This window comes from Natrix helvetica (genome assembly GCF_964273705.1).
Source record: "Natrix helvetica genome assembly, chromosome: 1".
Lineage (NCBI taxonomy): Eukaryota > Metazoa > Chordata > Lepidosauria > Squamata > Natricidae > Natrix > Natrix helvetica.
Genome location: NC_138548.1, coordinates 81,268,496 through 81,285,984, shown reverse-complemented (window position 1 = coordinate 81,285,984; position 17,489 = coordinate 81,268,496). Strand labels below are relative to the sequence as shown.

Below are 17,489 nucleotides of genomic sequence, written 5' to 3'. Positions count from 1 at the left end.
CTTGTCTCAGAGAAGAAGGGAAAACAGGAGACCCAAGAGCTGAGCAGTTATGCTGAGCCAGCAGCAATATCCCCATCATATTGTCTGTACCCAACAAAATGCTCCCTCCCCACCACCACACAATCCTTGGGAATATTGTTACCTAAAGTCCTAGATCAGAGATGGAGAGTGGAAGGATTGCTCAGCTGTGTAAATAGATTTTTACACCAAGCAGGGCTATTGAGGAACAACTTGCTCAAGGAAACCAAACCTAAACACAGTTAATTTTGCTCAGAGAGTTTTAGTATTCTGGAATCAGCCTAAGAATGGCAGAGCTCCTATGACAATGTTGCCTCTGATGCTACTTATTGCTATCTGGGTTCAGCTCTTTAAATCGGGCTGCTAGCTATGAAAAAACTTCCTGGCTTTTGATTTTGTCTCTCTCTCTCTCTCTCTCTTCTCTTCAATTTTCCCTTATGTTTATTAATTTGAATACTGTTATTCAGTGACCTGAGTTTTGGTACTCAGAGTTTAGATTTCATTTATGACCGTGAGATTAGCTTGATGGATTTAATATAGTAATAACCCAGATAATAAGCTGACACTCATAATGCCAGGTCAGTAGCTTCACTATTCTTCTTGTCCATTACAGTCTTGCATATGCGCAATGGCATATCTCAACGTTTTATTTTGGTTTTTGGTTTTCTGGCAACAATGCTGAAGAATAGAAAGTTATAACAGCAACAGGTAAGAATGTTGTAAGAACAGGTTGTATGATTAGGAAATGTGCCTGTAAATTTCATGGCTTACTGTCATACAAACATGGGTATATTACCTTTAAAACCAACAGGCATGCTTTTATACAACACTGCTTTCTACAGTGATAGAGGATGAAGGATGAGCCCCTCACCCAGCATTATGAAATCTTGCATCTCTCTTGCCAATATGATTCTGGCAGAGGTCCAATCCCTAGCAGCATCTGTACTATATTTTCACTATCCCTAAAATGCATTATAACGAACAAGTCTGTTTCCATGGAAACAATACTGTGACTCAGAATTTGGGGGACGGCTCTAAACATGATTGTCAACAGCAAATGCTCTAAGAGATTTAGGATACTCAAGAAATGAGGCTGAAATATCTCTCTTTCTTTCTCTCTCTCTCTCTCTCTCTCTCCCTCTTTCCCTCTCTCTTCCTCCCTCCCTCCCTCCCTCTCTCTCTCTCTCTCTCTCCCCCCTTCTGTCCCCCCTCTCTCCCCCCCTCTCTCTCTCCTCAAGCTGACATGGATATCCCGTATGATATAATGCAGAGAGTAAGATAAAGGCACATGGCTCAACTTTTTCCCCACGGTCCCAATTCAAATTCCTTCAGATGACATCGGAGCTACTGCAGCATTTGGGAATTACATGGCAGAGTGCCAAACAACTCCCTACCAGGTTGAAAGATGAGCTTCATTCAGCCAAGCTGCCAGTCATTTTTTGATACACTCAACATATCTAAACGTAAGCATTCTTAAAAGTTAACTGTACATTTCACGCAGATACAATGTAACAATACCAACAATATCTATCTGTATACTGTATTTTCAGTTACAAGAGTATAGAAGGGTATGTTTTCAGACTTATGAAATAGTGTATGTCACATCCTTTAGTTGTGAATTTAAATCAGAGTATTTGTGATGGAGGAAAAGATTTTAGCATACTTCTACATTGTATAAAGTCTTATTCCAATACCAAGTCACCAACAGAGAACAATTTATTAAATCTCAGCAGTTTCTCAATGAGACCCATTACTCCTTCACAAGGGTATACTCTATTATTTTAAATTTACTAGCTAGCTAAGCCTGATAAGTAAATATGTCTCTTTTTAAAAATCTAATTCAGCTTTGCCACATATTGGAGAAGCCAGTCAATTACTATACTCTTTTAGCCAATGATTTCCAAAACAACCCCAATAATATTCATATATGAGGCTCTGGCTTTCAGAATTATCAACCTCCAGCATTTCCCCTACTATTAATACTATTCCCAACTGTTTCCTACAATATTGCCTATTTGTAGCACCGAGTGACTGATGGGTCTTAACATGAAATAACAATCAGTTTCAGAACATTTAGATTATAATGCAACACCTGGTTTCAAACAATCCACATTCATGCACATTTATATGATGTAAGATCTCATTATGTTTGTTCTAGCATTTATTCTGATAGCAAAATCACATGAGCTGAACTTCAGCCATTCCCAAGAGATACTGAGATGGCACTTGCCAGAATTCCCAGCCTCAATTTATCTAAAAGTCATGAAATTGGGGTGACCAATCCAGCTATGTTACAATATCTGGACAGAAACAACTTCCTCATGATATAAAAGAGAATATATAGATAATGAGCCATCATACCTGAATAGATTTAAACATGTCTAGTTTTATTATTTGTGTTGGGTTGAGCTTAAAATGAAATCATATAAAACTTTATCAAAGGTAACTTTAGGAGCATCTTTTCAAAGCAGTGTAGATGCTGGAGGGGGAAGGATGGGGATTACTCTGCAAAGATACATGAATCTAAATAGGATGATTTTATTGTTTGAGAACCCCTTTCTAAGCATACGTGAACTGGGCAAATTAAATCAGAGAAATCAACTTCAGTGTTTCAGTAAAGGCTTTGTTTTGACAATTCTGAATCAATTCCATAAGCAGTTGTCTAATGCTAGAATTTGAACTAAGAGCCCAGTCATCTCTTACTCCCAGCTCCTGCCCATATGTAACTAGAATGTATAATTCCTGCTCTATTGTGATCTGCTAAAGGTTTGCATAGCCTCAGATGACAAATTATTAAACAGAAAATATGTACTAGATGCCGGTGCTGCCATATATGAGATTATTATACCAACAGCAGAATCCCAAAAAGGTCCAGGATTAAATCATGCCTTCCTACATTATTCATTAATAAAATCTACCCAATTTTCTCTTATCAGGATGGCAACAGAAACCAGTGGAAACCTAAGTCATATCTATATAGACTGTTGATTGAAACTGCACTTCTCTGCATTTGGTGAGATACTATTAACTGATGATAAATAAGATTACCTTGATACTCAAAAAATCTTTCTCTCATTGCTAAGAAGCTGTTGCCTTCAAACCATGCCTCCATGGCTTCCAGATATGTTTGAGCCTTAGCCCAGAAGGACAGAGGCACTGAAAAAATGTTCTGTCTAACAAAAAACCAGTCCCCCCCTTTAATTTCTCTTACTTTCCCACCCACAAAGCTTTCCCCCTCCTAGTGGATGCTTTTATGACACCTACAAACACAAGACTGTTGGTTGGCAAAACACAAATCCTGCTAGCAGTGAACAAACTGCTTTTGCTACTTGCCTGATTGAATAACTTTATTTTCTTTTAATTTGAAATGCTGCTGCCTTACAGACGTAGAGTATAACAAGCCATAATGGCAAAACATGGTCTCCGACATGGCTTTATTATTTGCATATACATTCTCACGTTAGTCCAAAAAGTTCTGCAGATTTTTTTATGCTTGTAAATATTAGCATGCATTGGCTAGAATGGTCAAGTAGTTTTAAGAGAGTTCTATTTGATCTTATGTCATTCATCCTACACTAACTTGATTTTCATATGCATGCACATAACCTGCGGGAGGCATGATAGTGTTTTGTGCATGGATGTAAGTGGTCTTAAAATTAGGAGTGTTGAACAGTAAAGCTACTGGGTATAGCAAGACAGAAAGTTATGTTTCTTTATGAATTACTTCATAGAAAAGCCTGTCCTTCTCAATAAGTGCTTCTTTTGCAGCCACAGATGTGAAACTGTTGGTCCCTAAAACACAAATTCAGCTAGAAGTGAACAAACTATAGCTTTGCTGGCTGTCTTAACTATTTGACTGAATCACTTTGTTTCTTAAAATGAAATGCTGCTGCCCTGCAGCCATGGAATACAGCAAGCCATAATGGCAAGAGTTAGCTCTGACATGGCTTTATTTTTCTCATATCCATAAGAACAGGAGGGCAGAATAATACTGAATGGCTGGAAGCACTGTTGCCATACAAGAGGATAAAGACTAGAGGCTATTGAGAAATCCTTTGGTTAAAGATAACTCAAACATCTCTGGGTTTACCAGACTGCATCCAACATGAAAGGTTTTTACTGTTACATCAGTGATATCAAAATCACTTTTCTGAGCAGCTGAATAGCATTTAAGAAACAAATCCAAGAATTAGCAACTTTTTCAGTACAATAGAGTGTGTCCTAAAAAGAGAGAGTCTGTGACTAAATTTTCAGAGTATACATATTTAAAGCTCACATAAAACATGTCATAAAAATAGGAAAGCCGATTTCAATCCTCCTAATAATGTTTTGATATATCATACAGATCACTTAAATCGTCTTTAGTAAAATGTTCAACTCTCAGCAGAATCATTTAAGCCCTCACTCAAAGAACAAGCAACATAAAGGCCGACTACATTACATATTATTTTTCAAGTCAAAATCCAGCTTATAAAAAGTCTATTTTAAGGTAATTCATTAACTTTCTTATTCCCAACTTGTCTCCTTAAAATAACATTTCTATCTGCCCAGTAGAGATAAAGATGATTTAAATTTCTATAACTATTCACACCACACATTCAGATATGAACATAGAGGGTCTGGTTCAAGACAAAATTTTGAAATATATGTGCATTGTTCCATGCTGAGAATATTCCCAACAGCTGAGTATTCCTACTTCGTACTTTCTTATAGGGAAGTACTATAAGTATGCTTGTATCCTCAGAATCTATTATGAAAACTCTCTTTTGATCTTTTATACTTTCAAAGTTGGTAGGATCAGAGAAGGGGTAATTTTTATGCAAAGATGACAATATACTTCACATTAACATTCTGTCCAATCAGCTATAGTTTGTATATCATTATTACTATTATTGGAATTGTTTCAAAATATTTCAGCCTATGAGTCAAGCTATTTCATGTGACTTAATCCTTGCATCAATAGGCACATGATTATAAACAATTCCACTTTTTCAATCTGACCCTTGGTAGTCACAACCAAGGAATTGTTGTGGATATTCTCAGCATGGAACAATGCACATGTATTTCAAAGTTTTGTCTTAAACTTGAAATCAAACAATTTGTGCTCGTTCCTGATCAATATTTTAAGAGTTCCAATTGTCTATGATCAGTATCTAGTAACACAGCATGTATGGATTCCAATTCTTCTGGCATTGGCTGGAGATAATTGTGTTCAGGATACATAGGATATGGGAAAGAGCCAGCTAAGTACCCTTTGAAGACTAAAAGCAATTGTGCATTTTTATTTGTTGAACTCATGATGGAAATTAATCAATAGTACTAAGGAGAAATTTCCTGACCGTTAGAACAATTAATCAGTGGAACAACTTGCCTCCAGAGATTGTGAATGCTCCAATACTGAAAGTTTTTAAGAAGGCACTGGATAACCATTTGTCTGAAGTGGTGTAGAGTATCCTGCCTAAGCAGGAGGTTGGACTAGAAAACCTCCAAGACCTCCCTTCCAATTCTGTTATTCTATTCTAAATGGTTGGTATTGTTCCAAGCTCAGGACAATTTAATGATTATATTTCATGGGGATTTCTAGCAGGAGAAAGTTAGGGATGGTGACTCAAAGAAAGGAACTTAGTTTGAAATCTGAAGCAAATGGACTAGCTCAATTTTAAAACACATGCATCTTCACTGTCTTAAAATGTAGGTTCTAAAAACAAAAATATAGAAGTGAAAAGATAACCAAAATGTACATCTTTGAAAAGTGTCATTTCAAATTTTATCAGATGGCCATGCAAGAAATATATTCTTCAATATTTTACCAAATTAGATCTCAGTTTTGCATTTTACTATCTATCTAGTACAGATGATTCTCTTCATGTAGTTGCTGACTTTCTTTGAAAATTATGTCCCAAATTAAGATAATTTGTTTTAAAAAATCATTTTTGGTAAGTGTGCATCCTACATATGTAAATGTATAGAAGTCACAGACAAATATGCAAGGGCAGCAGCTTCTCCCCTTTTATTCACCCCAATCTTTCCTTGCCTGGGCTTTTTCCCCCCTTCCTGAGCTGAGTTCTAGAGACAAAAGTCAGATTGGCTGTGTGGAAAAGTTATGGTATATAAACAGAAAATTACAGGTGAAGAATATATTAACCCTCACTTTCCCGAATGCCTTCTGCAAGAATAACCCATTTTATTATGAAGGAGAACTGTTGTACTCTTTCTAACATCTAGTGTGTCTGGTTTAATGAGGAGAAGGACTAGGGGTGACATGATAGCAGTGTTCCAATATCTCAGGGGTTGCCACAAAAAAGACGGGGTAAACCTATTCTCCAAAGCACCTGAAGGCAGGACAAGAAGCAATGGAGGGAAACTAATCAAGGAGAGAACCAATCTAGAACTAAGGAGAAATTTTCTGACAGTTAGAATAATTATTCAGTGGAACGGTTTGCCTTCAGAAGTTGCGGATGCTCTAACACTGGGGGTTTGGAGGAGAGATTGGACAGTCATTTGTTTGAAATGGTGTAGGGCAGGGGTGTCCAAACTTGGGAACTTTAAGACTTGTGGACTTCAACTCCCAGAATTCCCCAGCCAGCATGGCTGGCTGGGGAATTCTCGGAGTTGAAGTCCACAAGTCTTAAAGTTCCCAAGTTTGGACACCCCTGGTGTAGGGCTTTCTGCTTGAGCAAGGTTTGGACTAAAAGAACTCCAGGGTCCTTCCAACTCTGTTATTCTGTCACTTTGTTAGTAGGATTAGTAGACATCTAACATAGGAAATTTTGTTCAAGATGTGCAATACTTGGAATGTATCCAAGACTAAATCTTGTGTAATAGGCAGACTGCATTTGAAACAAGCATTTATAGCCTCAAGCTCCCTCAGCATTGGCCAAGCTATTTGAGGCTGCTTGAAACTGCATTTCAGCAACATCCTAAGGGCCACAGGGACCGTCTTTGATTTATAGTAATGAAATCACTACTGTACTAAAAGCTAGCAATTGCTCCATGGGATAGAATTTTACTCACAGTTCTACAGGCCTTAAGAATATAAATAATCTATTAACTTAACCATCAACCTGTCTCTTTCTCATTCTCAGTCTGTCTTATACAGCTTCTGGTTTTTCCTCAATTTACCCTTGACAACACAACAGAGCATTCCGTTAAGTGCTTATTCAAAAGGTTCCACAATTATTTCCAATTGTTGTCAACAGACTCCTTTGAATTAAGGATCTTCTTTCTAGAGTATTGAGAAAAAGATTGTTCCACAGCCTGAGTATTAAAGATGAATACACTTTCTAATCTTTTTACCTGTCAGATGTGGTTTCCTACCTAACAAATATGATTTCGTTTACATATAAACTACAGCAGCGCACTGAACATGGGGCTTTTTAGATAGGTGAAAACCAAATTTCAGAATGTGATGGCAGATTTACCAACTGGATGGGGAGAAACGAACTTATCACATCAGTACTTATCACTGACTCCATCATATTTGGGGGCTCAATTCAGGGAGGTCTTTTAATTTGGTCCTGGTTTGGAAAGAGGAACTGGCTGTGCCTTGTCCTACCTTCCTACCTGGATTTTGAGATTGTCAGAGGACTTTTTCTGAATGTCCCTGCTGAATATGGTACAGCAGTTCTCAAGAAGAAAAGCTCCTCTTCAGATTGTAGAATGTTCTTCCCAAAATATGTACTTGGCATCTATCTGGGTTAGTATGATTTCAAGTAAAAGCCTGTATTTTTCCAATGTTTCTGCTCTTTCACCTTTAAAGTGATTTTACTATCTGCTACGTCTAAAGCAATACTTCTGGGTTTTACTTTTCATTTCTTACTTAAGAGCTTTGTTAATCTAGCAACCTTTAAAATCCAAAATAAAATATCAATAAGAAGTCATATTTACTTCACCTCCTTCTCGGGACATCTTGGCATTTGTGTTGATGGAACAAAATCTTGAAAAATAAACAGAACTGTGGAATTTGTTTTACTTCGACTATGAATAAGATATATTTACATTATTCCGAAGTTTATTAAAAAAACAGTCCATTAAAAAATTGTAGAGTTTTTAAAATCAATCTTTGCCCTAACAATCTTTTTAGGAGTCATTGTAACAATCAACATTATTTCTATATTGCATTTTGGTTCTTATTTTACAGAATTATTTTACAAGGCCATCATACACAGCTGATCTGCACATTGTAATAATTAGTTTTGCTACTACAGGATAACTGCTATCATGAATGGAAATAGATTAGAAAGTGTACTTTTCCAGGAAAATACCCCACCTGCAAAAGATTTTTTTTTCTTTTTGAAAGCTAGAACTAGCCAGCAAAGTCTGAAAACATGCTGTGTTAGAGGGGGAGGGAATGAATAAGAACATTTTCATTCCCGTGAAGCCTGGTCAGTTTCAGGTCTTCTCGAAATCCTCTCTTTGCAAGACGAAACCCAGCTTTTAGATGGGGAGAGATTACAGATGGCACAATCTTAATCAGTGACATGGCCTCACTCTCTGGGGAAGGGTTAGGCTTTCCTCTAAATAGCAGAATATTGTTTAGGTTAATCCAATGCCATATAAGAGATACCAGTTCTTTAAAAAAAATTATTATTATCCATTTCAACTGAAACAACAGCTTTACTTGTTGTTTCCATCATCTCTGGAAATCAAAAATAGTATTATAGAACCTCAGTGAAAGAAAGCATCATCCTCAAGACCCTCTATTCCAGCCAACCCCATTTCTAGCTCCAAACAAAACTAGAACTTTTATCACCTTGGCAAGCTGGAGAAGAAATCCATATATTTCAATATCCCCCACCCAATACTGCGCTACTCTGTTCTTCTATATTACAAGGCCAACCCAAAACTTCTTCTGAGAAACAGAGCCAGTCCACAATACTGGGTGAACAAAAGCAGAGTTATGACAGACAATAATTTTTATGACTTCCCGCTAGCACTGATGTACTTATAGCCACTTCTTACAACTCTGAAACCTGTAAATGAATCCTTCCAGCACAACACATAAGCCATCACGTTTCCCTGAGTGATAATTACAGTTACCTATAGTTCAGTGCATGTCCCACCATCATGCTGAAAGCATGGTTCAAGGAAGGATGGGAAGAGCTCCTCTTCTTTTCTATTCTTTAGTAGAATGCGGGCGCCAAGGAGCAGTTTCAGATTTTTTTTCCCAGGGACGAATAGCCTTGTACAGTGTTCAGTTGCAAAGATTTTGCAATATTAGCTCGTTAGATCGGACGGATCCCTTAAGGTTAACACACGACACCTTTACACCTTCGGTAATGGGGAGCCCGATGAGAGGGGGGGTGCTCTCAACTAGCAAAGCTGAAGCCACAGAAACGACCGTTAAGACTGGGGGGGGGGCTGTTTTCAGCTATCCCGAACGGCGTTTTCACAGCGGAAAAGTACATTCCCGCGGTGCTACTTATTGTCCAGTCACCGACCCAAGGTGTGGGAATGCACGTGTGGAAATCACCCCTCGCTTCTCTAGCAATTCAGTTTCAAATCCACCCCAGCAACACACAATCCAGGTAGCCAAGAAGAGGGGATCCGGTGCTTTCCTTCTCCACCCACCCAGCCCCAGGCGTCCTAGGCAAAGGGGGGACTTAGGCTGCGCCCCGTCACACCTTGCTTTCCCATCCACACAAACTACCTTCAAAAACGCGGGGCTGCCTCAGACGCAGCGGCGGCGGCGGCGGCGGCGGGCGCCCGCCTCATCTCCAGAGATTCCCAGTCGGAGACCGTGGCTGCATCTCCTTTCCGTCCGTCCCTCAAGCTCCCTCTGTCCCAGTGAGCAGCATCGGCGAGCGAACCATTCTCTTTTTCTCTGTCCCCCCGCTGGGCTGAGCTCTCGCGCCCGCCAGCCCCCCCCCCTCTTTTTTTCCCTCCGCGCGCGCACGCGCGGCCAGAGCGAGAAGGGCGAGCGGTGCTTCTCGCTCGACCTGCCCCGGCCGCGCGCTTTCGGCTTCTCTCTGCAGCGCAGGTCCCGGCTGCCCTCGCTTCCCCCCCCCCTCGCTCAGATGGTGCGGCGTCGGCGGGCGGGGGGGGGGGAGATGGAGGGATGTGGAGGGTGGGGTGAAGATGAGGGGCGGAAGAGAAGGAAGCGCGCTTCGCAGTTGCCACTTTGGGTCCCGAAAAGCTGGAGAGAAGAGAGCAAAAAGAGGGTAGAAGAGCTCACTTTCTCCTCTCTGGCGGAGCCGAGTCTGTCTGCAGAAGCGGCTACCTAGAGAAGTCCTTCGTGTGGTTTTTTTTTTTTCCAACATCCCCCCTCCTCCTCCTCCCTTCCCTCCGGCGGTCTGATGTCCTGTTTTTTGGCCCCTTCTGGTTTGCTTTGACCAAAGCCCCCCCTCCCTCCCTCAAACGGCCGGGCAGCAAAGAAGCGGTTGAGGCGGCAGAAGGCGAAGGGAGCTCCCTCTTAGGGGAGTCAGATCTGCAGCAGGAGCGGTTGCCGGCCCCTCCCGCGCCCCTTCCCTAGGGTCAGCGCACAGCCCATTTCTGCTCTGCCTTAATTGCATAAAAAGGGAGGGGGGACTCCCTTTGGACCTCTCCTCTGCAGCTTCCCCTCCCCACCTCTCTTGCACAAGGAATTTGGCACGAGAAAGGCGCGCAGCGGATCACTTCGAGTCGACCCCAGGTCCTCGGGCGTGAACTGATGCTGCGATCGCTGCTCGCTATCCAACCAGGGGGTAACTTTGATATTTCCAGGTGGACAAACTGACAGGATTCTCCCACTTAAAGGCGCCGACGGGCTATTAAATGCCGCTGGAAGATTCGCGGTTAGTCGCTGTCACAAGCCCGCTCAGTTATTTGTCCTGTACGCGAAGAGTTGCGATTGGCCGCCAGGGGTCGCTCTCCTAAGCGTTGAACAATTTCCTAGATTTTTTTTAAAGTCAACATTGGGGTCCGGTTTGTGTGCCGGATACTGTTCCCGCGCGGATGCTTCAAAAGTCTGTAATTTTCCAGCTCCAAGATGGAAATTCCTGCATATACACTTCTACGGGCCTCCAGGAGCTATGACAAGAGTCCTGAGTCGCACTCAAAATACTTCCCGCCCCCCTCCACACATACAATACTAGCCATGCTTCTTGATGGATCTAAGAAAAGGGTATGAGATTTTTATTATTTTAATTGATACTTATTGAATAGTCGGTTTCTCATCTCTGGGGCCCTGTAGTTTTAGAATTTGCTTAGTTCGAAATTGGAGAACCCATTTCCTTCTTCCTACAATTTAACAAGTATGTGAAGATTCCTTTTTCTGTGACCTTAACTGAACCCTTCTGTGTTCTGCAGGCAACGTTGGAAACAGATTTTTTTTCTCAACATCTTCCTAAAACCTGCAAGACTGCTAGTCTTAGTAACCCCACCACCACCAGTTTTATTCCATTTTAGGCAAAGAAAACTGTCTAGAGATGAAAATATTCTTCTGTATCCCACACCGTAAAAGACAAGCAAAACTGTTCAAACATTTTCATGGCTACTTCTTAACTAATGAATCGTGGAATGATAGGGACCTTGAAGAGCAACTCCTTGTCCAGTGTCAGAATCCCTGACCATTTATTTATTTACTCCCAAATAAACGTATATACCCTATTTCCCTGAAAATAAGACCTCCCCGAATAATAAGGCTAAACAGACTTTTGAGCGCATGTGCTAAAATAACTTTAACTTTAACTTTTATTTGATTTCTAAACCGCACCCTCTCCCAGAAGGGACTCGGGGCGGTGTACAGTCATATTAAAAACACAATAAATATACATAAATATAAATATAAAAATAGATGTAGGTGTGGCTGGAGGAGGTAACATATAATTTACTGTACAATAATAGTTAAAGTTCAAATTTAAAATTTAAAATAAGCCCTCCCCCAAAAATAAGCCCTCCCCGAAAATATTGCAGCACAGCAACAGCCATGAGGTGACCACCCTCGCCGCCTCCTGCACCTCAAAAATAATAAGACCTCCCCAAAAATAAGGCCAAGTGCTTATTTTGGGGGGTCAAAAGAAAATAAGACCCTGTCTTATTTTCAGGGAAACATGGTAGGTTTTTAGCTGCATTCATATAAAAAGGACAATGTTATTTGTGAAGGCTAGATGATGCCCTCATGCTTGGCAACATCACGTTCCTCTTCTATGTGGTCCACTGAAGTTCTAAGTTTATATATTCCATCCTTCATTCCTTCTTAGTTTGTAATGCCAGACATTCTAAGTCCATGATGGTGAACCTTTTCGGCACTGAATGCCGAAAAGGAAGCGTGCACACGCACTTGCTCGTTGGGGCAACAACCTAGAAAAGCAGCTGGCCAGAGGGCATGTACCCGCTGGGAAATGAACTTCCAGTTTCCTGCGCTCCAGCTACTCTTACGGTTATGTCACACATGTACACGTAATGATCAGCTAGCCAGCGTGCATGCTCACACTGGAAAATGGAAGACCAGCTCTTCAAGTTTCCGGCACTGCCATATGCAAAAAGGCCAGCTGATCGTTGCACTTGCATGCATGCTAGAAACCCAGAAGAGCACAATGGCACACATGCCAGGTGACATGGCTCTACGTGCCACTTCAGACACACATGCCATAGGATCTAGGTTGTCTTGACTATAATATTGACTAAAATTGACTAGGAGAAAGGTTCCATGGTTTATAAATAAGTTCTCCCCTCTTTGCAATTGCATCTGTGTACACTTCTTATACAGTTGTATGCAGACAGTCAAAAGCACTTGTTCCAGAAAAAAATGTCTAGACCACTGAGTAATAAATATATTTGAAATATGTTGCTTGAAGGGGGAGAAAGAGGCAGGCATGAGTGTGCACAACAACAAAGGAAGAGGAGGAAAGAGGTTGCCATTTATTTTTATTATATTTATTTATTTTTTTAAAAAAATATTCAGTCTTTATTACTTTATAAGTATCTCAAGATGGTGAATATAATACTCCTTCCTCCTCACGTCAAGTGAACCAGATCCCTAAGAGATTTGGAGAACTCAGTTATAACTGCAGGTCAGCATCTTTTCATCATCCTATTTCTAGCTGAGATACTTGGAAATTTCTAGCTCCAAAGGTTCTAGAATGCAAATTGCTTTTCTAAGAAAGCATTATTTATTCCAACTGAAAAAAAAGTGATATATTATGTATACGTGGATTTCCTCTTGCAATGCAAATTTTGTCTTCATTCCCCTATTTTCTTTTCTATCACATCACTGCTTTTCTTGTTAAGTAACTCAAGTGCCTACATATCCCCACTTACTCTACTCTCTCATGAAATACACAATCATTGTTTGCATGCTTCTTCTACCCAGACCTGGTCGCAACTTAATCACTCCAATAATAGACATAGTCTAGTGTGTGTGTCCGTGCTCATTTTCTATTTCATTATTTAATTCATATGCTGCCCATCTGAGTATCCAAAGAGACACTGAGTGTTTTATAATCTTTATATATACTTCCTTATAGTTCTAACTTACTATAACTGCTTCATGAATATAGTATCTGCCACCATACCCTTACCCTCAGATTTGCTTTTTGCAACAACTTGCTTAGTGGAGAGAGCCAAAAAACTTGACAACTTATGAGATTTGTGACCTTCTCATTGACTTAATAAAAATTGCCTTAACTGTAATTCTTATTTGGTTTTTTAACTCATATGTTCACTAAATTGACTGTCTGATTTGCATTATGTTTTTTTGAGGTAGAATTTCCCATTCGGGGTTGCGCTGAAAATTTAAAGCAACTGATAAGAAAATATTATTTTAGGCCTCCTTCCTTCATCACAAACATAAACAATTTTAATAACTTATCACCTCTAAAAATACTATACAACAAATGATCTCTTCTTCCATATCTCATTTCTTATCTATAAGCAGACTTTAAAGCCAGAGTACAGATCAGCAAAAGTCCATTAAAGATTACAAGAGATAAAAACAAATCTATTTTAACCATAATCAAATAAACAAGCCTATATTACTTTAATATTTTCAAATAACTTGATTTATCTTTTTTCCCTTCATTCTTTCTCACAAAATTCTTCTAAACTTTAGCAAGCCTGTATTGTAAATCCAGTATAGGAATTTATCCAAGTAATTCTTCTGTTACTTGTATAAACCTTTTAATTACTAAGATATTAACTAGTTTCATATGTATATCCAGTATATATATCTTCTTCCATATAAGTTGTATAGCCTGTCATTTTATATCCAGATTTAAATCAATTTCAGTCTTGTCCGATAGAAGTTATTCCTTTTTTAGAACGTCATTTAGACACAATCTATAATAGAAAATATTCTTTAAAATAATTTGTAAATCCATTGTTCACAAATATATTTCAATACAACCAATATTGAAGTATTTTGCACAATTCTATCTTAGCAAGTCAAATTATGTGTTCTTATCTTTTGTGTTCTTTAGTTCCGTCTGGTTCCCTCTGGTATCCAACCTTCAAAGTTCCATCATAAATATTTTTTAGAAATTAGAACAACAGCGGTTTCCCACAGGAAGAATTCTTGTAATTAATTTCAAAGTCTTACTTCAAATCTACCTGCACTCCTATCCTTTTATGGCTTTTAAAAAAATCAACACTGTAATCACTCCTTAGCTATTTATTCCTCCCAAAATCTTTTCTAAGTTCTTAAACCTATACTTAAAACTTCTTTTGCTAAGAATTTAAGGAAACTCATCCAGTAAGTGCCACAAAACTTGCCATTCTGAAGGTTCTTAATCTTTAAAAGGAAGTAAATTTGCAAATGTGATTATGAACCGAATCTCAGCCAAACTTTATGTCTGTGCATTACAACTGTGAGCTTAGTTGGAATGCCTCAACTCCCAGCCACTCAGTTCTAAGCTGGCTGCAAAAACCCTTGGTTCCTGTGGTCTACTAATGAGGAGCGGCTGTCCAGAGTACATATGAGCGATCTCACAATCTGTCTTTTCTCTGTCCAGGATACTCTGTCCAGCCACCAGTCTCCACTATAATGTTATCCCCAGTCCTTCAGGGACAGCTAGTTTGCCATGTCTTCCCCGGAAGTATCTTCTTACTGCTTCCATAGGACTTAGTTTCTAACCTGGATCATCTGAACCAAGTCTAGTATGTCCTTCTTAAAGGCTAAAATCTACAATACCTGAGGTAAGATCTGTACCATGACTAATGCAGAATAAAGTGAATTTATTTCCCATGATTTGAAAACAATATGTTTCTAATTAACTGTTATTCCAAGAGTTTTTGTTTCAAGCTAGGTGTCCATTCTATTCTTTTTTTTCAACCTAGGTGTACCTCCTATTCTTGTGCATTTACTTCCTCTCTCTCTATAATTTGTTTATAAAGTGTGTAGGCCATCCATCTTACCTCAAGTAACTCTAAATGCATAGTGTTCCTTTTCTCTTTGTTAAATTTCATCCAATTATGTTAACCCAGTTTGCTGCTTATGAATATTGTTTTTAATTTTGTTTTTGTTCTTTAATTAATTTAAGTAATTATCGCACCAATTTGGTGTAATCTATAAATTCAATAAACTTTTCTTTCAATTCTTAATCCAAAACATTAATGAAATTATTGTGGTTAGTTGCAGTCCGCCAGATATTATATTGGCATTTTTATCCCTGTATCAGGTTGTTTCCAATGATCTCGGATGGGCAGAGGTTGTTGTTTGTTGGTGTTAAAAGTATAATTGCAACTGGCTGGTGGTGACTTTGTCAGTGCCGATGGTGTTCTAGTGGTACCTATTGCTATTGGTATTATCTTTGCTTTCTTTTGCTATAGTCACTCTGTTTCTATTTGCAGGCCTTTCGTGATTGTCTCCAGTTCTTTCTCTTCTGTTCTGCTGTCTCCAGAAACTGCAATGTCCACTATCCAGATTTTTTTTGTCTTTCTTATTAAAAATTGTCAAGTCTGGGAAGTTGTGTGGTAGGTATTCGTTTGTCTGAATGTTGAAGTCCAGAGCATTTCATTGATTTACTATAACATATTTGGGGGGTTTCCCCCCTTTTTCTTCACTGTATAAATACCACTTAATGTAAACTCTTTTCTTTTATATTTCACACTTTTAATAAATGTTTATTAAATAACTATAAGTATTTCATACTTTAATAAATACGTGTATATTTGGGGGTGAATCTCAAATGACCCAAGCTATTTAAATATTAAAAATGCATGTTTCAGTAACTTCAGGTAAGGCTGGAGACAAAAATCCTTGTTCAACTGTAGCTTTTCCCAGATTAAAATTTACCAATTATGTCAGATTACAACACCGATAATCGTTAATTAATTTCTAGATTTAGGAAGGCTGCAATAGAGTTTAGGAAGTTCGGTTTACATCTTATTGTAGTTTGGTAACAGTAGTCATTAACAATGACAGCCTGTTTGTATTTCTGCAAGCACACATGGCTACATTTACATCTTTTGTTAAATGGGTGTTTAAAATAAAATTCAAAAGGCTCTAACACATTCTAGAAATATAGTTAAATTGCATTTAGAAAGTATGCAGTTCCTGGATAATATCCTAATATCACTCGTTAATTGGAATTCATATTTTTGAGCAGCTCACATATAATCTGGTTTAGTATCCCAGAATAATATGTACCAGTGTGCAGAATTTCAGAATTCGTCCAATCCATGGTTAAGGATATTATCAAAATACCTTGCACCAGTATCCTTCCACCACATAAATGATTTTTGTTTTCATGAAATGGAACTTGAAAACTGCTTCTGCTATAACTTTACACAAATGCTGAAACAAGTCCACTTTGGTTGATTTTGAGATAGGGACAGTTGGAAATCTTTTTCGAAACTGATTTGTTCCTTGTACAAGCAGGGGCAGAATAACATTGTTATGCATTATTTAAAAGATCAGATTTGTGAGTGCAGCCTGGCTTATTTATTATTTATTTTAAACACTGTTTATTATATTTTCTTCAATAGACTTCAGGGCTCTGTAGTGAATGAACAGAGAAGACTCATCTCCACGTTTACTGCCTCCCACAAACTCAAACATATACAAATACACTTGTCCTTCGTAGTTTGGGCAGGTATGCTACAAGCATATCCTTCCTTCCTTTTGGAGATAAAAACATTTGGTCTGATGAAATTAGTGGATGAAGACTGGGATAACTGTCCTCTTAATCTGAGCTAAACCTTGGAATTTCCAGAAAAAGCAAAACAGGTAAACTCAATCAGAAGGAATTTCTGGTCCAAGCAATTGTTACAGGAAAAAGTCTAGTTAGCACTGAGCTAAGGAAATATATTTCAACGTGTTAGGGTTTTTTAAATTTCAAATGTTTACTTTCTCAGTATAAGTTTGATGGCCGAGTGCCTTAGATAGTATTTTTTTTCAATGGGAATGTTTTTTCAGATGCTATTTATGTATTCAAAAGCTCATTTTCGCCATCTCTGCCAACTCAACTAATTTCACCAATTCATTATAGGAATTTGTGAGTTTTGCTGATGTTATCATGTATAAGAACAAAATTCCTGTTGTTGCTTTTTCAATC

At 38.7% G+C, this 17,489-nt stretch overlaps 1 protein-coding gene across 1 annotated transcript in view; it reads right to left on the bottom strand.

The window, feature by feature from the left end:
- CHST1 (carbohydrate sulfotransferase 1) overlaps positions 1–9,799 on the bottom strand; it is a 28,357-nt gene extending 18,558 nt beyond the window's left edge. Inside the window, exon 1 of the mRNA XM_081939238.1 lies at positions 9,668–9,799. The gene's annotated coding sequence lies outside the window, so the exon portion shown is untranslated. The remainder of the gene's footprint in view (positions 1–9,667) is intronic.
- Positions 9,800–17,489: the final 7,690 nt, after the last annotated feature.